The sequence below is a fragment of the Castor canadensis genome, chromosome 1, assembly GCF_047511655.1.
Source record: "Castor canadensis chromosome 1, mCasCan1.hap1v2, whole genome shotgun sequence".
Classification (NCBI taxonomy): domain Eukaryota; kingdom Metazoa; phylum Chordata; class Mammalia; order Rodentia; family Castoridae; genus Castor; species Castor canadensis.
Window position 1 is genome coordinate 127,035,685 of NC_133386.1, and position 25,981 is coordinate 127,061,665.

The 25,981-nt window shown below is 34.9% G+C and overlaps 1 protein-coding gene across 13 annotated transcripts in view; it reads left to right on the top strand.

Annotated features, from left to right (window-relative positions):
- Window positions 1-25,981, top strand: part of Tenm4 (teneurin transmembrane protein 4) — a 2,881,475-nt gene that overhangs the window by 695,063 nt on the left and 2,160,431 nt on the right. Inside the window, exons 1-3 of one of the 13 annotated variants that reach the window (XM_074081856.1) lie at window positions 20,392-20,608; window positions 21,383-21,415; window positions 22,375-22,409. The exons of 11 other annotated variants lie outside the window; for them this stretch is intronic. The gene's annotated coding sequence lies outside the window, so the exon portion shown is untranslated. Of the gene's footprint in view, window positions 1-20,391; window positions 20,609-21,382; window positions 21,416-22,374; window positions 22,410-25,981 lie in introns of those variants that run through there. One more of the 13 variants, XM_074081870.1, reaches the window with a different exon arrangement.

Here is a 25,981-nt window from a genome sequence, read left to right on the forward strand (position 1 = left end):
AATTACTTTTAAATCACCCTTTATTTTTATAGATATAATAAGGTAGACTTGATTAAACTACAATTAACAACAATTACAAAATAAAACTTTATATCCTACTCACTGTAGATACCCTATAGTGTTCTGTGGGAGAAAGAGAATTCTTCACACAGTCAGCCACAGATCTAGGCTGGCACAGGCTCCCTTATTCTTAGCAATGTAAGGAACAGAAGAACTTTTCCACTGCAGTGGAAGAAAAAGAGTCATCTGGGAGAGTCTCACAGGGACAAATTCATATTTTAAGTTAAAAATGACTTGTATAATATCTATTCTCTGCTCATTGGTAAGAAATAGTCTCATGGTTTTAACAAATTTCAAAGAATAGTGGGGTACAGTGAACAGAATAAACACCTCATATATCTAGCAGAGGAGAAAGGCATATGTAGTATGCACTACTTAAAGGGGAAACCAACATCACTTTACAGATTATAACCAAAAATATGTATGTAACTATTAAAACTATTTTGCTACCTACCAAAGTATACATTCTGCCTTAGTAAAATATTATAATATGCTTGAGAAATAAAGTTTACCCAGTAAGAATAGTCTTGTATTGGTTACCTCCAAATGAAGCAAAAGTATTTAACAAGTAATAAAAATGAAGACAAGGTGGATGAAAAAGCAGTGTTGTTCAGGAAAAGAAAGTGGCTTGTTTTTTTATTGACACAAATGCTTATTGTCTGTTAAGTACTGTTTTAAGCACTGAGATTGCAATTGTAAACATGACAAAAATGTGTTATATCTTCAATGAACTTAACTACATAGCAAGAAGCACAGACATTTAGATAAAAAAAATACAAGATTGCAATGATTATGACAAAAGGAAATTTTGAAGCATACAACCAGATGTATGCTTCAAAAAGCATACAACAGACTAAATGTAGCATGGTCCAAGAAAGAATTTTATGCATGTGTATAATTTAAATAATAAAATGTATGGGAATCAAGAAGTTGGGGAGAATATTATATTAGGCACAAGAAGTATATCAAAATTCTTCAGAATGAGACATGATGAGGAAAAATTTTAAATATTACATAATTCTGGAGTATACAGAATAAGAAAGAATAGATCATAAGAGAAAGATGACATTCTACAGGACATGCTTCAGAGCAGCGAGAAGAAAGAACTCATCTCAGGCCAGGTAGGTTTCTTGTATCCATTTTATAGGTAATTAAATGAGTCCAAGAGATCCTACATCATAGGTTTAAAACTTGTACTTGTCAGAACCTGCATTTAAACCTAGGATTCCATTGGCAGTGTAATTTAAAACCCCATGCTTGCTATCTAAATTGAATACCATAGCAAAGTTTGTTTATTTAGAGAACGACTGTAGGAACATAGAAGATAATTTATATAAATTCATAATTGTGAAAGGTTGGGAGAAGAAAAATTCAGAAGACTGCATACAACCAAGCCTCAAGTAAAATATAACTAAACTATTATCGTAATTTAAAATTATTTAACATTGATGGTTTAAAAAATCATAAATTAAAAATAATAGGATATTTTTTCCTTTCCAATTGTCAGACTGTGTGTTGGTGGTGTTTTTGCTTTTGAGACAACTTTAAACACTGACATTTTAAACATGGGAGTGAATATAAGTTGGCACTGCCTTTCTGGGTTGCTGTTAATTCAACAACCATACAACTAATGTCATTCTCACTTTTCACCAAAAAATTATGCTCCCAGGAATTCAGGCATATTCACAAGAATTTAAATTATATGTATATAAATCTATATTTAATCTATATTCCAACATTGATTATAGTGACAAAATAACTAGGTGATTCTTTGTTTAAAAATTTATGAAATTCCATGGAGCCATCACAACACACATGCAAAAAACATTATTAATTATAAAGATAAACTGTTTTAAAATAATTGTACTCAAAATAGTTTCACCTTTAAGAAGGTGAAAAACCTCTCTAATGAAAACTATAAAACACTGAAGAAAGAAAGTGAGGAAGACATTTGAAGGTGAAAAGTCTTCCCATGTTCATGGATTAGAAGAATTAATATGATGAAAATAAGTATTTTATTGAGTGTGATCTACAGACCCCATGCGATCTCCATCAAAACCTCAATGAACTTTTTCACAGAAATAGAAAAATCAGCCTTAAAATTTATATGGAATCACAGAAGCCACACATAGTCAAAGCAATCCTGAGCAAAAGGAATAATGTTGGAGATATCAACAACAGCTGATAGAATTCTACTCAGCCATGAAGAAGAATGAAATCTTACATTTGCAAGGAAATGGAGAACATCATTCTGAGTGAGGTTAGTAAGGCTCAGAAGATCAAAAATCGTATGTTCTCCCTCATTTGTGGACTTTAGATCTAGGGAAAATACAGCAATGTGATTGGACTTGGGTCACATGACAAGGGGAGAGCACACACGGGAGGTATGGGGATAGGTAAGAAACCCAAAACATGATAGTATTTGAGGTCCTCAATGCAGAGGAACCAATACAAAAACTTTATAGCAACAGCGGTCAATATGGGAAGGGGATCAGGAACTAGTGAAAAGGTCAGGTAGTGATGAATCAACTTAGAATGTAACACATTTGTGCATGGAAGCAATGCTAGGAATCTCCCTTGTATAGCTATCCTTTTCTCAACCAGCAAAAACACTTTTTCTTATTATGCTTATGTCTTCTCTTCAACAAAATTAGAGATAAGAGCAGAACAGGTTCTGCCTGGAAGTGAGGGGGGATGAGGGGAAGAGGGAAGGGGCGGGGAGTAAGGGGGAGAAATGGCCCAAACAATGTATACATATATGAATAAACTAATACAAAAAAACAAACAATATCTGACATTAAGCTATATATATTACAGAGCCATAGTAACAAAAATACATTGGACTGCCCAAAAACAAGTAAGAAGAAGGCCCTCTCTGAAATGGGATATAACAGAAGACCCGACAATAAGCCCACACAGCTAGAGCCATGTGATTTTGGACAAAGGAACCAAAAACGTACACTAGAGAAAAAATAACCTCTTCCACAAAGATCCTAGGAAATCTGGATATTCACATGATCAGATTCCTATTTCTCACTCTGTACAAAAATAATTTCACAATGGATAAAAGAACTTAATGTAAGAATTGAAACTTTAAACCCACTAGAGGAAAACATAGGCAAAGCAATTCAAGATATAGACTAATACAATAACTTTCTGAATAGGACTTCAAGCTCAAGAAATAAGAGCAAGAATTAACAAGTGAGATTGAATCAAAATAAAAAGCTTCTGTACATCAAAAGAAACAATTATCAGAATGAAGAGACAACCTACAGAATGAGAGAAAACCATTGCAAGTTATTCATCTGACAAGGGATTAATATTCAGAATACCTAAAGAGCTGAAAATTTAAGCACGAAAAGAACAAATAATCTAATTAGTGAATGGGCAAATGAATGAATGGAAAGTTCTGAAAAAATACAAATGATTAATGAACACATGAAAAAATTGTTCAAAATCTTTACCCACAAAGGAAATACAAATTAAAATATTGAGATTGCACCTCACCTCAGTGAGAATGGCTACCATCAAGAAAACAAACAAAAAGGATGGCAAGGATATAGAGAAGGAATTCTTAAAAACTGTTGGCAGGAATATAAAGTAGCATAGCTACTATGGAAATCAGTATGGAGGTTCCTCAAAAAACTAAAAATAGACCTACCATATGGTCTCTCTATATTACACCCAGGTGCAATACACTAAGGAACCAAAGTTAGTGTACATTAGAGATACCTGCACACCCAAGTTTATTATAGTACTATTCACAATATCAAAATTATGCAATCACTCTCAGCACCCATCAACACATGAATGGATAAAAAGTAATTATGTATATATATATATATATATATATATATGTTCATATATAACAATGAAATTATGTCATTTGCAGGAAAAAGGATGTAACTGGAGTTAAGAAAAATAAGGCAGACTGAGAAAGACAAATGCTCCATAATTTCTCTCATATACAGGATTTAGATTTTTTAAAAAATTGTCATGAACATACATAGGGGACTATTTTGGGATGAAGTAGTAGGTGGTAGGAGAGTAAAAAGTGGAGAGAAAATGATTGAAATACATTTGCATATAGGTGAAAAGGTCATAATAAAATCAATATACAAATTTTAAGAGATTTTTAAAATTTGAATTGAACCTTGAAAAATTTCTTATATTTTAGACCCTTTAATTTAACTTCTTTTTTTGTTATTGTTGTCCTGAGGGCACATTGTGACATTTACAAAAGTTCTTACAATATCTCACATTTGAATTCACTACCCCCATCATTCTCCTTTATCTGCCCAACCCCATTCCTGGAATAGTTTCAACAGGTCTCATTTTTTCCATTTTCAAACATGAGTACGTAACATTTCCACTATATTCACCCTCCTATTTCCTTTTCCTACATCCTCCCCTCTCCCACTGGTGCTAACGCCCAGACAGGACCTGTTTTACCTTCATATTCTCTGTTTGAAAAAAAGACTTTTTATTATTGTGCTGAGGGTACATTGTGACATTTACAAAAGTTCTTACAATATATTATAGTTGAATTCACCCCCTCCATTGTTCTCCTTTACACCCCACTCCCCCCATTACTGGAATAGTTTTAACAGGTCTCATTTTTCCATTTACATTTTTTTTAAATGAGAGCTGGGAAGAGGGAGAAAGGGAAGAATAATAGACAGAATGAATATTATCAAACTACATTATATAAATGTATGGAAATACACAATGAAATTCCAAAGTTTGCATAATTAACATACACTAATAAAAATTATTATCTTGCAAAATGCTCTGACATTACCTGAGTCTGCCAGGTTGTTTTTTCTGCTAATTGGGACTTCGACAAGCATCTGATGTGTTGGGGAGGAGACCCTGTGAAACTGGAGCTCTGGCACATATTCACATGCCAAAGTGGAGGAAGGGTCTGTAGACAAGAGAAAGGAGCACATAATCAGACCAAAGCAGAAACAAACAGTGGAAAAAACCCAAGTCCCTGTTTTCTAGTTTCTCATTGCAGTCTCTCTTAGTCTTTTCCTATGAAATATCTATTCCTCTTTTGGGTTAAATAATTTTGGGTGAGTACTATTTGAGTGTACTCAAATTATCCCAAGCTAAGTTTATACATAAATAACCTATACCTGAATTATGTTTCCCTGAAATTTGTCTTCAGAATTAGAGAAAGTTTGAACTTAAGAGTTCACAATACTTTTTAAGGAAATGCCTATTTAAATTTGCCTTTAGGTAAAGACTTCTCATGACAACATTACTAATTTTAATCCTTTTCTATTTGCTTGCCTTCAACAAACAAGCATGATCTTCTATGAGAGCTTCTTATATTTTAATTTTTATTCTCCTTCTTCTTTGTATCAGTCCTTCAACAAATGAGCATGATTGTGGACTTGCCTATAAGGCTCAATTTTCCTTAAATACCATTGGCTAATTATGCAATCATTTCATATCTGGTTTCATTTTTTTCTGACTCTCCATTGTCTTGCATATCTACACACAACAAGGCATTGCTCTCTTTAAATGTATTTTTCTTCTCCTCTCAATTTCTTTGTAAAAAGTTGTCAGATAATACACAGGTGACTATGTGCTGTGACAAGACCAAGCCATGATATGTTACATAATGTAGAATATATTATTAAAAAAAATCTGGACTTTGGGACTTTGAAATGGCACAAAATTGCCTGATTAATATATGATAAAATACACTAATTAAAACTTATTACTACCAAGAAAAAATAAACATTCTGTGACCATAAGAATATTCTCTAACTCTTCTGAAATTTTGTTCCATCATTGATAAAATAGCCAGATGAAGGTTCTGGATAACAGAACAAAATCATTAACCTTAAAGTCAGTAAGTGGTAGGCTGAAGGATAGTTTCTTAAATACCACTGATAATTTAGATTGATAGAGTTGTAATGTTATGAAAAAGCATTAATGATGCTTCTTCTGACTTATTAGCATGTGTCATGCACAGTGGTAGAAGCAACTAATTCCATTTTTACTGGTGAGGAAATTAAGATTCAGAAGTTTGAATAATTTACCCAAAGTCCATAAGAAATTAAGTGGCAAAGTCAGTATTTCAGCTGCATTTATGCCACTACAAAGCTGTTTTCTTTCCATTATAATTTATTGCCTCTGAGAAGAAACAGTTTAACAGTTTATTGAGAAAAGGAATTCCAATTCATATTATTTGAACATAATTCACTGTGTTTTGTTCTCTGGTCAGAAAAATTCAGACTAATGTATTATGTGTAACTTTCTATGTGGTTATGTTTGAAAAAAAAAACAGAGTAGAAATGTGCCCTTCAAATCATCTAGTCTCAGCTTGCTAATAATCTCTTATTTGCCCCTTTGGATATCTGGATGCACTCACCGTCCTGCTTTCTGCAGGTAGGCTACCCTCTAAGGCTATACCAAGAAGCTTCTGCTTCTCGTTGGATTCAGCCAATCAGAAGCCCTGGGAAAAGAGAGTGGTGAGAATGGAGACTAAATGAGGGTATGTTTCTACTTACTGTAGCCCATATTGCAGGGAGTTTTAATAGCTCCTGTCTTACTAGCCCCAAGATGAAGTGATAAGTATTCACTCTGCCTGTACCTTGGTAAACATCCCCTCTATTAAGTTCTGTTTGAATTGTGATCATCTAATCTCATTCTAGCACTTAGCTATGTGTTTTAAGTTGGAATCCTTCCTGATAAAGGATAAGTAAACAATAGGATAAAGCAATACAGTCATTTTATTCTTATAGAAGACACAGCTGACTTATTGGAACTACTGTAAGCATTTGATAATCTCAAAATAGTTTCTTCTCAACAGAGGTCAGTATTCCAGATAGCAAAGTAAGTTTCTACCCAGACTTACTTCCTTTCTTATAAACAAAGGCATCTTGGAGCCCAATGGAAGATGAGAAGTATTAGTCACAGAGCCAGGCTCTAGCTGTTTGGAAAATGTGACAATAATCCAGAAGATTCCAGGAGGCTTGTGCAGAAGCTGTGTGGTCACTCTGGTCAGGCAGAGAATAAAAGCTGTGGAAAACTTAGAACTGCATTGCAAAACCAACGGTCTTGCAACATGTATTGCAAGGTTGGCCAAATGTAGACTTCATGTCTTCTGAAAAATGCATAAAAATTCCTAAGAGAAAATCAGTGTCACAAATATAATTAAGGCTAGGACATGTCTTGAATAAAGTGGTGCTCTTTACTCTTAGATAAAACTTCCATTTAGTTGTTTGAGGGCATCCAAACTACTAAACATTTAGTTTATCATTCTATAGGAATGAGTTAGTTAATTTCATTTTACCACAGATATGATAATTTCCTCTGGTAGTTGACGCAAGGAATTATGGCGATCAAACGTTATAAAATCGCCCAGAAACTTGTATTTAGCAGACCAAACTTTAAGCTTTAAATAAGACATCAATGCTACACAAATTATTTACCAAGCCAACGATCACTTCAGATCATTTGATAAAATTTAAAGTAGCTGCTGATATCCCAGTAATAGGCGTGTGGTAAGTTGCTATTATGTACAATTATTAAATTAGCTTGCTTCCAGGCACTAAAGGCTATATTCTCTCTCTCTCTTTCTCTTTCCCTCTCTCTCTCTCTCTCTCCCTCCCTTCCTCTCACATTACACACACACACACACAAACTTCAGCAAAGAATACGTCAACATTTCATCTTATAAATGAGAAAGCTAAAACTGTAACGGGTAAGATAATTTGCTTAAGGTTTCACACTAAGGGAAGAGGTGGCATGAGAACCCTGACTCCCTCAGTTCTCCTCAGAAAAAAAACTGTAGCCTCTAATTTTTCTTGTCCTGTCAGAGTTCATAGAGCCACACATAGGGAACACTGCCAAATGATCTGACTGGTAATACCGTGAACTATTGGACTGGTTGAGGTTACAGGAGAGGGGCTATATACTTTTATTTTTAAGTCTCCAATGTCTATGCATGCTATCAGAGTAGTGATTCATTTTAGGGAATTGTAGATAGCTATAGGAGGAACTATTTTTATTGGGTTTTTATTCTGAATGATATTTGTTCATATAACAAATGCAATATTGATGTTCTGGTTCTAGCACCAGATAGTCTGAATTGATAGTCCATAAATAAATACTTTTTGAAGCTTCCTAGGTAAATTTAAATTATAACCAGGGTAAAAAAATTCTTGCTTCATAATGATGCAAGGAAGAAAGAGGGGTTGGAAGGAAGAAGAAAAGAAAAGAGGAAAGATAAAAGAAAGAGATTTTTAAAAGAATGGCAGAAGTAGAGGAAAGGGACAGTAATGGAGAAAAAATTATTCATGATTAGAAGTATCATGAATTAGTGAAGACCAAATACTTAAGTACAATGTTTTAATTAAACAAAAAAAATCAGACTTCAAACACACTGAGTTACAAGCATCACTGGGGATGGGTAGTGCATGCCTATAATTCTAGCTACTCGGGAGAAAGAGATCAAGAGAACTGCAGTTTGAGTCCAGCCCAGGCAAAAGTTTGTGAGGCTCCATCTCAGCCAACAAATTGGGTGTGGTGATACACATTTATGAGTCCAGCTATGCAGGAAGTATATGTAGGAGAATCCCAGTGCAAGGCCAGACCCAAGCAAAGGCAAAAATATGAAACAGTTTCTGAAAAATAAACTAAAGCAAAAAAGGCTAACATGTGGTTCCAATGGTAGAGCACATGCCTAGGAAGCAAAAGGCCTTGACTTGAAACCCAGTACTTCCAAAAAAGAATAAATAAAAATGTCTCCATTTTTAAGATAGTTTTTCATATGAAATCCCCAAATATACACCAGTACGGTTGAAGACTCTTCTTTTTGCCTGAGTATGCTTATATTCCCTAAGCAAATATTCATATGTTTAGTAAATTTCTTGGCAGCTTAACCCTGCAAAGAAAATATCATATGCACCATTTGGCATTGAGTATAACAAGGTTATTACCACCTGGACTTCACTGCTGCTCAACAGTAATATGATCTAATTCCCCTTGTGTTTCTTGTACTGACTTCAAAAGTTCTCTATGGCCAACAGGTGTGAGTTTCCCATCAATTAATGTCTTCTCTTGTCCTAATGAGATGACTCATTTATTCAACCACCACCCCAAAACTAACAAACAAACCAGCTGTCAAGTCCTTTCACTTTCAATTTTTATCTTCCCCATTTATGCTCTGGCCAGTACCAGCTGCCTTATTCTATTTTTTTCTGCCATTTACATTAGCGGAGCTCACCTTTGATATCTGAAATGGGTTTTTCACTGTAGTCCTGCATCCTGATGCTTAATGCTGTCTCTTGAATTTAGCAATATTGATTATCAGTATTGATTAACCTCTCCTGTGTTTTCAACCTGTTTCTCTCTACTATAGTCTTCCTTTGGCACCAGAATACACCAAACCCATCACTTTCTTAAACAAAACAAATCTTTATGACTTTCATTCTCCCACTAGATATTGACTTATTTGCTTTCTCTTCTTTTAAACAAAAAATTCAGACATATATCAAACTTTTGTATTTCTCTCCCTTCCAGTCTTTGATTCCCCTTCTACAAAGTGGCTTCTGCTTCTCACCCCTCTATGGAGTATCTCAGAGATTATGGTGTGACTAAATGCATTGGTAAATGTTTCCCCTCTAGGTGCAGTACATAAATGCTTCCCCTCATCTTGTTTTACTGCTTATTAGCCTTTAGCTTTGTGTTTCTTTCTTAAAGCCTTCATCCCTAAACTGTTGTCATAGCTTTTGCTCCTGGATTTTCTTCTCTTGCTCTTTCTCTGTGATTTCCTCACTGTCGTTCTGTAAACCTCAAAATATTGAGTGTAGACTCTAGAACCAGCCTCAATTCTAAAACCCAGATTTGAATCCTGGCTACAGCTTGTACCAAGAAAAGTTAGCACAGCTAACTGGTCTATAAAATTGTTGGTAATAGTAACTTCATCAAAATGTTCTTTTGAAAGCAATGAGTCATTTATTGCTTAACTCTATGCCTGGGACATAGAAAATGTTTATTAAATTGTAGTTACTATTTTCTACTTTCTACTATTCAAAGCATAACATGACTTTCTTTTCATGCTACATTTTCTGTCTCAAAATATTTTATTTATATCTAATATTTTATATATTATTTTAATTCTTAAAATTTGTAATTTTATGTCTCTAGTATACAACTTATCTTTTGAGATCCACTCTTATTTTAACATTTGTAATTAGATCTCCCAAAGAAAGCACAAACTTAGTTCAAAAGATAGGAGCCATTCTTTTTCTGAAATGTCCTATATGCTACAAAACTATGTAGTATAAATTTTAGTTGACAAATATCTCAGGAATATATATTCACCAACCTCATTGATGTCACCCCAGGCTAAGCCTTATCATTGTCTTAACACCTCTATATGACCCTTCCAACCTGGTATATATACTGCAGTCACAATGAAGTCTTCTTTGAAGGGTAAATATAAACATAATGATGATGCTCTTATCCATTTCGTTTTCATTAATTCCCAGTATTGATTGCCATCACTTTTAGAATCAAAATCAAAATCTTTAAGTATGACACAAAATGGGCTGCTAAGCTTCCCAGTCTCAGGAGAAAGTTCATTTCATTTCCTTCACCTTGGCTTCTATGGCCTCATCTCTATCTCCTTTGCCTGTGCTCACCTTTACCTCAGGCTCTTTTTTTTGCTTCTCTTTCTTTTCTGATAACCAGTCACCTCCACCAACTGTATGTATTCAATCTCAGAGATTCGCTCAGTTCTCTGATCTCGGAATTCTTAATTCTTAATGACTTTTTCCATAATTCCCACTACTACCTGTCCTTTCTAGTATTTATCAAGTTCATAGTTAAGTATTTGATTATCTCATCAGCCTCTCTATCTTCCTTTAACCTGTAAGCTTATAATTATTTTCCAAAAGCAACCTGAATATCTGGAACATAAGACCTTCAAACAATATTTTTGAATAAATGAATAATTCCTGCAAAATAACGTGAAAGAAAATAGAATTTCATGGAAGAAGCTTAGCAAAATAGAGTTAGAATATTGTGATCTAGTTATATCATTGATTTTGCTGAGATTTGCAGACATTAGAGGGCAGTTACCATGCTCTACTTTCAAGAGCAAAGATTTTCATCCCGTTGATTCATTCAGTCAGCTATTCCATAACTGCTTATTAATATACAGCCTTTCCAACAATATACAAAATATTACAAACATATCTGTAAACAGATGAGGGATGACCCTATTTCTCTTAAAACTTATGATAAAAGCTTATGATAAAGACAGAAGGCAATAGTTTTAATAAACCAATCTGTGAAGCACTGGTCTTATAAAATGCTCCATATACAAAATTCCTAAAAAATTCTGGGCTATGCTAGATAATGCATGTTTCTCACAGAATTTTATAAGGAACATTAGCTTATTAAAGGCCCTGAAAATAACTGCAACAAAGCAATGAATTTCCTAATTGTATGGTTTGCTTTGCTCTTGTTTTTGGTTTTGTACAATTCCTTTGATAGGGAGTTTATTACTTGGCAAGGCAATCTATTTCATATTCAGACTACTTTTAACTACTTCTATTGAATCCTAACTATCTTTTCCATAGCTTATAATCACTGTATTCTGAAATTTGAAATAATGAAATAGATCATTTTAGCTAATGGTTTGTTAAGTTTCTTGACCTATAGACTCCTTTGCAGAAATAAATGTTATAAAGAAGAAAACAACAATGCTCAGGATGAAGTTGGTGATGAGAGTCAATTCCTATCACCTAGGCCCCTTTGTGGGCTCTTTGGGGTACAGTTTGAATATCAGTGATGTTGTCTGATTCCATCACTTTAAATATTAAAAGGATGGGGATGGAAATCTGGAAAGGTAACAAAAAAATCTAAGAACATACACCTGGTTAGGTGAAGGGTAACAATAACAACTTGAGTCACTTAATTCTCAATCAGTACTTTTCTCATTCTAACACATAGGAACCATATTTTGCTCTGAGAGGCACATTATGTATGGGGCAGCAATACTTAACCCTTTCCTGTTCTTCAAACATACCATACTCACTTTTCTCATTTTCAAGCACACCCTTGAGAATTTATACTTCTGAAATCTCTGCCTGGGGTGCTTTGGGACATATCTTTACACAGATAGCTCCTGTTAGTTAGGTCTCAGCTTAAAACACTGCCACTCTATAAATGCCCCCAAAGACAAAATCTTAATATTTACTATCCTATATCTATATTTAACCTTCTTCTGAACACTTATTATCAGTATCTAGTTATTACTTTTTATTTATTGATGAATTAGTGATTTTATTATATTTGATTCCTTGCATATTGTTCTCCTGGTAGAATGAAGTTCCATGAATCTTTCTATGGACTGTTGATTCTGCAGGACTAGAAAAGTACCCAGTACATACAAGGCAGACACTTGTTAAATATTTTTATGTGAATGCCAAATAGGAACTGCAGAATGCGTGGCTGCCTTCTGTTCATGTTTGTAGTGAGCTACTTATTGGGCAGACATAAGTCAGATAATCAACCAACTATCTAGAATACTGGATAAAGGACCTTAGAAATCTTAGACCCTCTGAGCAAACTTTTAGCCTTAGTCTTCTATTATTCAAAGAGACTAGAAATGTTTTTGTGTTCAGAGAATGCACTTGGTTTTCTGTTTACAAGAGTGTGTAGCTATGATGCAGCCCAGTGCACAGTATTATACTGGTTGTCCCATTCACAAGGATTAAAATTCATTATTTTTCTTCCTTTTCTTTAACAGAACTATAAAACTCTATGTTTGACTGCCAGTTAAGCTTTGTAAAATTTCCCTTACCACCTAAGTCAATAATTGTGGCCAATGACACTTTATAAGTGAATTTCCATTTCTTTCTCACCAATTCCAATGCTGACACATTATTTTAGGATCTAAGGATGACTCGCCTGAATTAATGCCATTATCTCTCAATTGGCTCTGTGCCCCACTCCTAGGCGGCTTCCTTCCTCACTAATGTCATAATATTTCTGCTACAAAGAAGTAATTTTCTGCCCTCCTGTTTTGAAGCTGTTTTGGTTTTCCATGGTTGCTATTAGAGATTACTATCAAACATGGTGGCTTACAACAACAAATTTTTATTCACACAGTTCTAAAGAGCAGAAGTTAAGAATCAGCACCCTCACGGGCAGCACCACACACCCTTCTGAAGCTCGATGGGAGACTGGTCTATGACTTTTCCAACTACTAATTAGCCTGCGGCATTCCTTGCCTTGTAGCTGTATCACTCCAGTTCTGAAGGCCAGCATCTTAAAGTCTTCCTCTTCTACATATTCACATCATTTTCCTCTGTTCTATGTGTATCAAATTTCTCTCTGCTTCCCTGTGATTATAGATAGATCTCAAGTGGATATTCTAAAATAATTTCTGATTTCAAAGTCATTACAAGTTGTAGGCACTAGTGTAGCCAGATGTAGGAGTCATAATGATGAAAGGTAGAAGATAATGAGAAGGGCTTCAATATTGCATGATTCTAGTCAGGTGTAATTCCAGCACTCAGGAGGCTGAGGCAGTAGAGTTGTGAATTTGAGGCCAACCAGAGGTATAATGCAAAATCCTCTCTCAAAAACACAAACACAATAAAGGATTATGGGATTCTGTTTGTTATTTTATAGGGCCTGGATTTCTGTCCTTCAAACATGTGATTACTCAAAAATTCAGCTCTCTTTTTAAATTTAGAACAAAGCCTTATGAGAAAGCCCAATGTAAAAAATGTAAAGAATATTTTAATTTAGTTGTAGTTGTTTTCATTTTCAGGTCTTATTTTAAGTAATACTTTAGGAAGCCTTCCCCTACCTCTGTAACCTGTCTTAAGAGTCATGATTTTTAGAACTTCTATCTAAATTTGTTGTTTGGTAATTACTGCATTGAGTTTCTGAAATATAAGTACCATGAAGAATTTATTCACTGTTTATCTGAGACCTAGTACCCTGCCTGACATACTCTAGCTTTTAAATAAATGTTTATGAGAGCTTACTTGTTCCTGCACACAATTCACTGTCTCAGTGCATCAAAAGCACCCACCAAGCAGAAAACAAGGAATTATATATAACCCCAAGTATTGCTAACAGTTGAAAAACTTGGCAGTACAGTTCGTTAGGTCATGGGGAAAAGGTACAATGATACATTACTGGTAAAACCCTTATGAAAGTTGTACATGTGTGTCTACCTTTTGACCCAAAAGAATAACTTCTAGGGATTTACCCTAAAGATACATTAGTAGAATATGAAATTTGCTACACATAAATTTATTTATTATCCCTCTATATATTACATATATATGCATATATACATATATAATTTTCTGCAGTACTGGTGAGGGTTGAACTCAAGGCCCCATGCTTCTTAAGCATGAGGGTTAGCACTCAAGTGCATGCTTTACCATTTGAATCACACCCGCAGCCCTTTTTTGTATTGTTATTTTTGAGATGGGGGTCTCATTTTATGTCTAGGTGGGCCTAGTCCAAGATCCTCCTATTTTTGCTTCCTCACATAGCAGGAATGGCAGGTATATGCCACCATCCAGTCATTGGCTGAGATGGTGTCTTGAGAACTTTTTGCCAGGGTTGACCTTAAAACACCATTCTTCTGTTCTCCATTTTCCAAGTAGCTGGGATCACAGGTTTGAGCCACTGTGTCTAGTCTATGTTTTCATATTTTCAAAATATCAGTGGCAACAAAATATTTAATAATAGGGAACTGGCTAAATAAACTATAGTGAATATATGCATGATTGAATATTATGAAAGTATACAAAAGAATGATGAAGATCTCTCTAAATGGATGTGAAATGATTTCCAGGAGATTAGTTTTTTAAAAAGTGTGAAAAAACACATACAGCCTGCTATAATTTTATGAGAGATAAAAAGTAAGAAAACATGACATGCTTATTAAGTATAATATTAATGCATTAATATTTGATTACATATTTATTAATATTATGTTAGTATTTATATTACAAAAAGAAATGTAATAAATATAAGCCACAGAGTTAATTTATAAGAATGACATAGGCAGAAAATGAAGTAGAAAGAATACAGTAGAAAGTGATAAATTTTCTGGGTATAACTTTTTGGATCATTTTGACCTTTAAAATATGTTAATGCACTACATATTCAAAAATAAAATTTATAGGAATTAAAAAATCTAAAACTAAACTGAACAGAAAAAAAGACATATTATTAATTATTAGAAACATATTTTTGGTTTTAGCTTTTTATTTTTATGTAAATAGAGGAATCTTGTTATACATATAGATTTGATAAACTAATGTATGCTCTTCAGTCTATTTTTTGCTGCATAACTGGATATGGTATACAAGAAATAAAACATTGATAATGTTTTTATAGTAATTGACTCTATGCCCTCAGTTATAGGCAGTATTGGTTTGGGAGAAGAAATGCCAACAAACACTAAACTTTTTCTTTTATTAGATTTGGAGTTTGTTTGGTTTTGTTTTGTTTCATAGTAATGATATGGGAAAGCAATTCTGAAACAATTTTAGGTATTATAGGACTGGCCAAAGAATAAGTGTGCTGATATTATGGAAAACAAAGATTATACTGTGATAGACTTATGATACAATATTAATAAAATGCAAAAAAACAAAAAAAGAATTCTTTGAAGACAAATTGGAAATGCAGGTATCAGTGAAAGTTGGTAATTTCTGAAATATATGTATATATATATATATACATATATACATATGAGTTTATGCAACTATATCTGTGCACTGTACATTTATGTTTTCATTTGTATAGGTATTTATGAACTTGATGTACCTATGCATACTTACATGCCTAGGTTTTACAGCTTTGTTTCCTGATGGAACCAAGAATGAGAGATACCCAAACAACAATACATATGCCTAGCTCTTAGATTTTGGTATCTGTCACTTCTCCTCATTGTCATGAACCATAATCATAGATAACCAAGGAGAAGTGGCTGATTCCAGGACTATGACAGGACAAGTACAAGATGAGTTCTTATAACATCTTGTTATGCTATGAAGTAGGAAAGTGCTCTAAAAAAAAATGATAGGAGCATGTCACAAAACCAGGAAGTAGCTTGATAAGACTTCCCTGGTCAAATCTGGGACATTTGAAAACCAAATTATTAAGTACAGTCAGTACAGAATTATAAGTCTTTGAAGAAGTATGAATTAATGTGCCCATATTGAGTTATACATAGATCAAATCAATATAGCAATCATTGAATGAGACAGGAGTGCTCTTGATTATAGTACAATTCTAAGGGTCCACTGGTTAATGTAGAGAGAGTACAGGAGTTGGAAAAAGCAATGTTTTGCATCATCATAGAAAAAACTGACACATACATTCATGGATATGTGTATATTTTGTATTGATACACACATACTCAGTACTTTCCCAAAGTCTTATATGGATTCTGTAACTATTCTTCCATATTTCTTCCAAATCTTTGGATTTTTAAGACAAGTCTTCAACAAGCTAATAAGTTGGATTTGATTTTACTGTTCAACTCCTCTATTTACAAGCGGTTAGTCCTTGAGCAAATTACTTAGCTTCCGGTTTTGAGTTTGTTCATTAAGTAAACATAATATTAACTTCAATCCGTTAGGAATATACTGAATGGTAAAACCAACACCTATCCGCCCCCCCCCCACAGAGAACCCTAAGAAGGATAGATTCTGTTAAGTGTTTAATTTAGTTGCATTCCTATTGTTTAATTAATGGACAACGATGACCTCCTTTTGGGCCTGGCAATCTGGTTTGCTTTCTCTTTCGCCTGGATAATTTTCTCTGGGATCTTTTTTACTTTGTCCGGTGGTCACTTCACTTGTTCCCACGCTCCATCAAACACTCCCAGCAAGCATTTGATACAGGGTCGTAATGTTTATAACAGGTACCACTAAGATGGTAAGTGCTGGGATTTAAGGAAGCTGGCTCTAGCCATGGCAGTGAAACTCTCATATCTAATGTCTGAAATGAAAAAAAAAAATGTTCGATTTCTGTACCAAGAGGTAGAACATCATATTAAAGCACCTCAACCTTGTTTGTAATGACTCAGATACAACCCTTCCCCACATGCTCAGAGCCAAGTAAATCAATTCCCTAACTCCTACTTGCTCTTGACACTGCCTTTAATCTCTGAACTATGAAATGCAAAGAAATCTTGTGTGCACTCCTCTGCCTCCATCTGTGTGTGGCTGTCAGGCAGGCAGTCAGCAGCACTCAGTAACAGAAGTTAATTGGAAGAAGTTCGTGTCTCCAGCTCCTTTGGTAATTGTTGAAGTCACTTGCCTGGCAGGGAAGAAATCCTCTTGCCTTCACGCTCTTTGATAAAGGGACTCTTTTCCTTCCTCATGGAGTCACAGAAGCAAAACAAAACCAAACAAAATGAAACACTTTCTGTTTGTTTGATAAACCATAGAATTACTTTTAAGGTGGATCAACAAAGGGTTAGGTCCTACTTAATTCAAATACACTTTACAGCCTTTGAGAGGAAAGTGTGTGTAATTCACCTGTGTGTCCCTGGTGCTTTGCTTTGTCACTGACTCAAAATAAGCACTTACTAAACTACCACCATAATGAAGATATAGGGTATTTGCATCACCACCCAAAACTCTCTTCACCCTTTGCAGTCAACCTCTGAACCTACATCCTCAAATCCCTGGCAATCAGTGATCTGTTTTCTGACCCCATGGTTTTACTTTAGCATGCATGCCATATAAATTGATTCATAGTCAGGTAAGCTTACTGGATATTAGTAGGTTTTTAAACTTTTTTAAAAAAAAATTACATTCAAGTAAAATCCACTGTGGTATATAGTTCTATAAGCTTGCAGACATGCATAGAACTGCATAGCTGCCAACACAATCAAGGAGCACAACAAGTCTAATTGCCCCCCCACACCAAATACCAAATTCATTTCCTGCTACTTTATGGTCAATCCAGTCCCCTACACCTAACCCTGGCAATTATTGATTTGTTGTTTGACTTGATGGTTTGTTTTGAAAAATGTCCTATAAGTGGAATTATACAGTTTGCAACTTTTTTCAAATAAGTTTCTACAAAAAATACATTTTGAGATTTCTCCATGCTATGGTTGCATCATACTTCTGAGTCTTACACCATTGTGTGAACATACTAACATTTATATATTCCTGAATTTAAGGACACTTTGGTTTTTTATAGTTTGGGGAGGTTATGAAAAAGCTGCTATAAATAAAAAAAAACGCTTAGTAAATGTTATGACTGTTTTTAATGCTATAATCATAGCTCCTATTATGTATGAGACTTTGAAGTGGGAAATTACACAAGAAAAAGTTAAATTCTCAAGTTGCACAAACCCACTTTGAAATCTTAGCTCCAGCATCGCCAGTGCTATTATGGGCCAATTGTTTCATTTCAGTGAACATCATCCCTTCCCAAGACCAAAGAAATTTTGCATAACTCACAAGGTTGTATAGATTAAATGAGTTTAAACTATTAAAATTAGTTGGTATACTAAATGTTTAATAAACCATGTTTTTAAATTCTTTCACTTTATAATATGTGCAAACACTAAATAAGTCATTTCTCACACTTATGACTAGCATTTTGCTTCAGATTTTTTACTTTCATGAGATTAATTTAGAATGAGACCGAGTTCTAGTTTCTTTCCCTTGCCCATTGATCCTAACTCCTCTTATAAATTTGTGTCATTTTAGCTAAAAGATATTCTTTAAATAGGAATTCAAGAACTCAAATGAGATTTTTATTATGTCCTCTTTATGTGGCCATCATTGTGACATGACCGGGTAAATGTAAGAATGAGTACACTATGGTCCCATGCCTCAAGGAAATTGTAATCTTGTCAGGGAGACAGGAACATACCTATCAATTCAAAGGCAGCATAAGAATGTTTGGGTGAAAGCCATTCTTAAAATCAAAATGTTATGAGCTCAGAAGATGGAGCAGCCAACTTCTAGTGTTAGGAAACCAGGAGAGTTGCATAGGGCAAGGATCCAGGTAGAGACTTACCTTTCAGGTAGGCCTTCAAAGATGAGCAAGAATTTCTAACTCAAAGAGAATGAGTGAAACGGCATGTGTGAAACTAAAGAACAATGTACGTGAATGGAGCTGAAAATGTATGTTTGCTGCTTCATAGTCAGATGCTATGTTATTAATAAGAAAAGCACTCTAAATGAGCCATATAAAAGACAGGTATGTTAATGAGCTATGTGAGGTAACATAGTCAGTGGTAGTGCTGCTCCTCAATGATTATCTGCAGAACAATAAGACCTTGAAACTTAGCAGTAGGCTGTTTCCAGAAGTCACAAAAAGGCCAACATGAGTTCTACCAATTAGGCAAAAAATGCTGAAGGTGGATGTTAATGACTCAATAGTCAAGTGATTCATGCAAGGTGAAGAAAGAGAGTCAGAGGCTGGGTGTGGTGCTCAGGTCTACAATCCCAGCTACTTGGGAGGTAGAGTCAGGAGAATTGGGAGTTCAAGGCAAAGTTAGCAAGACCCTATCTCAAAAAAATTTTTAAAACAGCAGTGTATGTGGCCCAAGAGGTACAGTGGTTGCTTTAGCATGCTCGAGGCCCTTGGTTCAATCCTCAGTACTGGAAAAAAAATCCAAAAAAACAAGGAAGACGAGAAAGAAAGAGAAAAGAGGGAGAGAGAAAGGGGGTAGGGAGAAAGAGAGAGAGATAAAAACAGATGGAGAACTGATTGAAGCAACCAGATAACTTTCCAGATGACAAGTCTCCTTAGGACAGTGACAGAAGCAATGAAGGGGAGTAAGAAGCATCTGAATGCAGCTTTAGGAAGCTGGCAGGCACTGCAGATAGGAAGTGAGTGAAGCAGGTAATTTGTGTACTTTAGTGACAGATGGCATGATAATGTGAAATCAAAGGGAGCTATTACTTGAGTTTCTTAACTTAGCCTAACTTGTTCAATAAAAACAGGACTTTGTATTTAACCAAATAATTAGACTTGTCAGTAGAAATGTAAACAGCAACATACTTCATGAAGCTATTTTTTTCTATTCCCTATACTTCAGTACTACTTATAATAAAAAAGTATACTTGGAACTTAAAGCTAATAATTTGATAAATTCAGAAAGTTAGTAATAGTCAATAATGATTTTTGTATATAGCATGTTAAGAAAGGACAGCTGCTTTCTGAATCACACTGAAGTGGAGAAACACCAAAAATGTCCCCAGAATGTGCATTACAATGCAGATAAAAATCTGCTAATTTTCCATGAAATTCATTCGGTGTTACGTTCTCATAAATGTTCATAAATTCAAAGAACACTGATTAGTGAATCTTTTGTAATTCCAGATGTTGCCAAATTACACACATTAAGCAAAATAGTCCCTGCACATAACCTCATGCAAGAGAGGACACTGGATGAATAGAGTTAAACAAACAATGCATAGGACCCCGGTCCTCCAGGAGGTGAAGGAAAAGTTCAAGGCGAGGCAGAAGCCACGTGTTTGGTAGACTAACCTTCAAAGATCTAAATGTATGTATACAATTACTATTTTGTAAATTCTTTCCAAAGTGTTTCATTAAAACAATCAAGTACCTGTACTTGCTATTTACAGGGATTTTTGCTGACATTAAATGCATACTTCTGTAGTGGGCTTTTCACCTAATGTACAAAACCATCTCTTCATAGTACTTTAGCAATTTTCACTGTATGAAGAAACTTCTTAACCACAAAAATCTGGGTCTAACAGAATCTTTGCATCACTTTTCCCATTTTACAGATGACAGTTTAAGTGAATTAATTGAGCAGGGTCACACAGAATTTGAAATTAATAGACATTAAATTTTCTTCTTTTCCACTACACTGTTCCCCCCTTTTTTTTTTGCTTTGTAACTAGAATATTAATTTTAAAAGAGGGAAGGGGTAGATGTGGTTCTCCTGTGTTTTCCAGGCCAGCCTTCCATGCCTGTGCCAAACCAATCCACCCATTTCATGTTCTAAGTATCGGGGACTATAAGCATTTGTGTCATTCTGCCCAGCTGAAAGGGAATGCTTGATATAATTTGCCCATTTTTAATTACTAATTTTTTCTATAACTTGTGCATCCTACATCTTTCAACATTAAAGAATAAAGAAATGTAATGGATATACAGTCTTAATGTTAGTGTTTTTTCTGTTTTTTGAGTAGTACTATAGATTGAACTCAGGGCCTTACATTTGCTTGGCAAGCATTTTACTTTTGAACTATGTCTCCAGTCCTTTTGTTTCCAGTTTGTGTTTCAAATAGGCTCTACTGCTTTTTCTCAGGTTTGTCTGCCTCCCTAGCAGCGGGGATTACAGGTAAATACCGTCATGACCAGCAGTTTGAGGGGATTTTAATGTGAGATACCGTAATAGTAATTCGGTTGAACAACATTCACTACATGTTCTGAAGGAAAGAGAATTTTTTAATGGGCTTGTGCTTTCGTCTTTGTTTTCATGTGTAAATGTGTCTTCCTAAGCTCTTCTTCACTTGTATAATGTTTGTTATGAGAGCTTGTAGTAACATGAGGGGATTAGTTGTTTTGTACATTTTATATTCTATTTATATTGGGATTATCTATGGTTCTTTATGGTTATGGTACTACAGAAAGACAAAGTAAGAAAAAGACTTATTCAAGAAAGAGGAGATCAAAGATCTAAGAAGTTAAGTAATTTGCATGTCTGATTTTGTGTAAATTACTTAATTTCTCTGAGCTTTGGTCCCCTCTCTTTTGAAATGGGGATAATAATCAAAAAATAATATAAGATGGAGGTAAAGATTAAATGAATCGCCAATTTAGATAGATACATAGATAGACAAATGAGTTGATAGAAATGCAGTTATCAACAGATAAATTCGTAGATAAACCTGAAAACAGTAATTAGTAAGTGAAGTCTAAATCTTAAGAAAATAGTTGTGCATTTAACAAAGCTTATAGTAATGAGGAATTTTTATATGTAGGGCCTATTCCAAATGTTTTATGTTAATATCCATAACCCTATGAAACTTATAATTTCCTTTATCTATTTACAGAGGATAAAACTGCAACTTAGATGGGATAGGATGGTGTTTTGCCAAAGTTCCTACAACTATCAGTGTATTTACGATTTAAATCCACATCTTTCTGTCTTCATAATGCATGATTGTAACCTATGCTAGCTTTTTATCACCGTGACAGAATGCCTGAGAGAAATAATTTAAAGAAAGAAAAATTGTTTTGGATCATGGTTTCAGAGATTTCAGTCTATGGAAACTTGTCTCTCCTGTTTCTCTGCAGGTGGTGACATAAAACTTCCTTCTGGAGAACATATGGTAAAGTAAAGCAGCTTACCTCATGGAGAACAGGAGGGGATGGGTGAGAGAGACAGAGAGAGAGAGAGGGAGACAGACAGACAGACAGACACAGACAGAGATAGCAAACAGCAGGACAGAGAGAGTGCAAAGGACAGAGGACAAAATATGCCTTTAAGGGCATGCCTCTGCTACCTACTTCCTTCACCTAGGTCCTACATCTTAATAGTATATTCAGTGCTCATGCGCCAATCGCCTCTCAACAGCACCACCAGCAAGACACCAAACCTTCAACACATGAATCTTTGTGGACATTTTATATCCAAACCATAATAAACCCAAATTGATAATATTTCCCTGAATTTTTAAAGTTACCATTTGCTAAGTGGGATACGTACGATATAGTATACTTAATGGAAGTATGAATTCTTGCTTATTGGAAGAATATGTATGGATTTAAAGTGGTATAATTAGGTGTCAAAATGTCAGAGAGCCAGGAAGTAGATAAAAATTGTATATTCTAGTAGATAGTGTTTTAATTAGTCAAATCTCACAAAATAAAATATCAAGAGTCATATTTTGCTTCTTTTGAGAGTTCCTTTGTACGGATAAAAATTTCTCTTAGTATCTGTACAGGAACAAGTTGAAATGAGTAGAAAACATATGGGGCACTCTCTACTCTATGGTATAGGTCAAGTTTAAGCACTTGCAGCATATCTGATTTCCATAATCCCAAAAGGCTAGTAGCATCATAAGAAAAATGAAGCTCCCAAATTTTGTAAGTCAAGTAATTTCCTGTCTTTTCTTTGCTATCCCTTGACCTACTGAGAGTAAAGCTAGTTAGTGCCAACAAATTACTAATTAGGGCTAGCAAGAAATTGATGTCTTTCATTTTTATGGTCTAAAAGGACTAGAGGGCATGGCTCAAGTAATAGAGTACCTGCTTTGCAAGTGCAAAGCTCTGAGTTCAAACCTCAGGCTCACCAAAAAATAAAAATTCCAAAGAAGTGGCTCCTCCCTCATGTGTGGTTCCTCTCACTTTGGTGTCAGCCTCAGACACCAACTGGCTGCCTTGTCTTCCTCACCAAAGGAGTTCAGTCATCGCTTCCTAGTGATTATGTCAGGGATTGGATCCTTTGCTTGCACAGCCAGGTCACATAGAGGGTCAAGACAGGGACGCAATCAGAGAGTCAAAACAAAACCTTGGCTCATGGTTCTGATCATCATATAGTCCATATGTATCAGATGTTATCCCTGTCACAATTTTATTATGTGACTTTGTGATTAGATTTCCCCCAGGCGCTAAAGGAACTTGCTTCCTGTGTAGATGAGGTGGATATGTGACACACAAGGGCACATCTGTTCGTCAGATAATTTTTAAACAACTAGGAAATGAGGAGATCAGAGGTATATAGATACACAGACTTATCTTGGAGGAAGAAAAGGAGCTAGGGAAAGCCAAAGAAAGATATATGAATGCAAAGAAGGAAAAAATAACAAAATGGTGTTAGTGAAAAGTTGTCTTATACAATAATTAAATAAGTCACTGTAAGAATATAGTCACCTGGAAAAATAATGCATTACACGATGCTCCAGTAAAATCTTTCTAATAATACTGCACTTATTGTAATTATTGTGCCCATCATTTGTCTTTTCAGTGAAAATTTGCAACAGTAATTTGCAGATTTTGCCTTATGACTTTGTCATAAAGCAAGTGTCATGAAAACCCATAGTGTTGAGTCATCCTTTGAATCCAGGGTGATCACTGAAGACCTGAACTGCATATCTGAGTTCTCCCAATGGCAAAAACTTGGCCTCTCAAGTCAGGTGATAATACGTACCTATAAGGAGTGTATACTAACCTCCTTGTATAGGCATCTTAAATAAACAAAAATGTCTTTTTTTCAAAAGTGGGGAGGAAGAAGGTAAAACAGGTCCTGTCTGAGGGTTTGCACTAGTGGGACAGGAAAGGATATAAGGAAAGGGTGAAGGAGAGTGAATATGGTGGAAATATTATGTACTAATGTATGAAAAGGGAAAAATGAGACCTGTTGAAATTATCACAGAAATGGGGGGAAGGGGAGATAAAGGAGAATGATGGAGGAGGTGAATTCAACTATGATATATTATAAGAACTTTTGTAAATGTCTAAATGTACCCCCAGTGCAACAATAATAAAAAAGATACAAAACAAATCACTGCCCAAGAACCAGAAGCTGATAGATACCCCATAGTGATATTACATGGAAGTCTTCTTCATAACTAGATTACTTTGTTTTCTATTTAAAGAAAGTATGTTCTAAAGAATTTGACATATTCTAGTTTTTTGAAGATTAGTGGTGATATATTTCCAGAACACAGTGATATTATCATTTATCACTGGATAATTTCTTGCCATTATATATGCATTACATAAATAAACACATTTATGTTAGGGACCTACCTTACAAGCATGTGGGGCACAATGCTGACTCAGCATCACATGGAGACTTCAGGGAGTTTCTGCTCCTTTGGAACCAGTCAAACAGTAAAGCAACTACAGCTGGGGGGTGGTAGCTGTAATGGGAAATGGATGGATGGAAAAATGCAAAATAATATCAATAATATGCAGTCATGTAACAGGAATAACAAGCCCAGATTCAGAGTCAGAAAAGACTTCTTAAGAGAAGCAACACTGGACCGCCTTAAAGACAAATGAAAGTTAACTAGAAAAACTGTGTTGTTGAAGAAAAAGACTATTTTAGACAGGTGGATCAAAGGGCCAGAGAAAAGAGAGGCATGAGATATATTGTGGAAAAAGGAAAAAATTCAGTATGCTTGGCTAATAGTTAACAGAATTTTGCAAAAAGACAAAAGTACAGAGATACGTGGTATCTTTCCAAGATAAAACACATTAAATTGTGCATGTGGCTGCTCTTTGAAAACTTCTCTAACCTCTGTGATAAATTCTCATGTCCCTTTACGCAGGTGAGTCCAGAGACCCATGAGTGACAGAGAATGAAAAATGTGCAGAGCTAGGATATAGAATCAACCTAAATATTCATCAGTATATAAATGAGTGAAGAAAATGTGATATATACCAGTAACAGAAAACTATTCAGCCATAAAAAATGAATGAACTCCTATCATTTGTGACAATATGGGTGTCTCAGGAGGACATTATGTTAAGTAAAACAAGTCAGGGACAGAAACACAAGTACATTGTAATGTCACTCATAAGTGGAATCTAGAAAGTTGATCTCATGGACATTAAGGAGAAGAGTAGACTGAGGAGAATAGGAGGAAAGAGAGGGGGAGTCAATCAACAGGTACAATGTTACTGTTGGAATAAAGGAATAAAGTGTAGTATTCTACAGTACAACATGGTGAATATAATTAGTAAGTGAGGTGAGGTGGCACATGCCTACATCAAAATATTTGAGAAGCTGAGGAGGGAGAATTATCAATATGAGGCCAAATGGACTACATAGCAAGACACTACCTCCAAATGTACATATAATTAATAAGAATGTGTTGTATTACTGTATCTCAAATAATTAGTAATTTGAAACCATAAGGAAATAATAAAATTTAACAATACTTAATGTAAATAT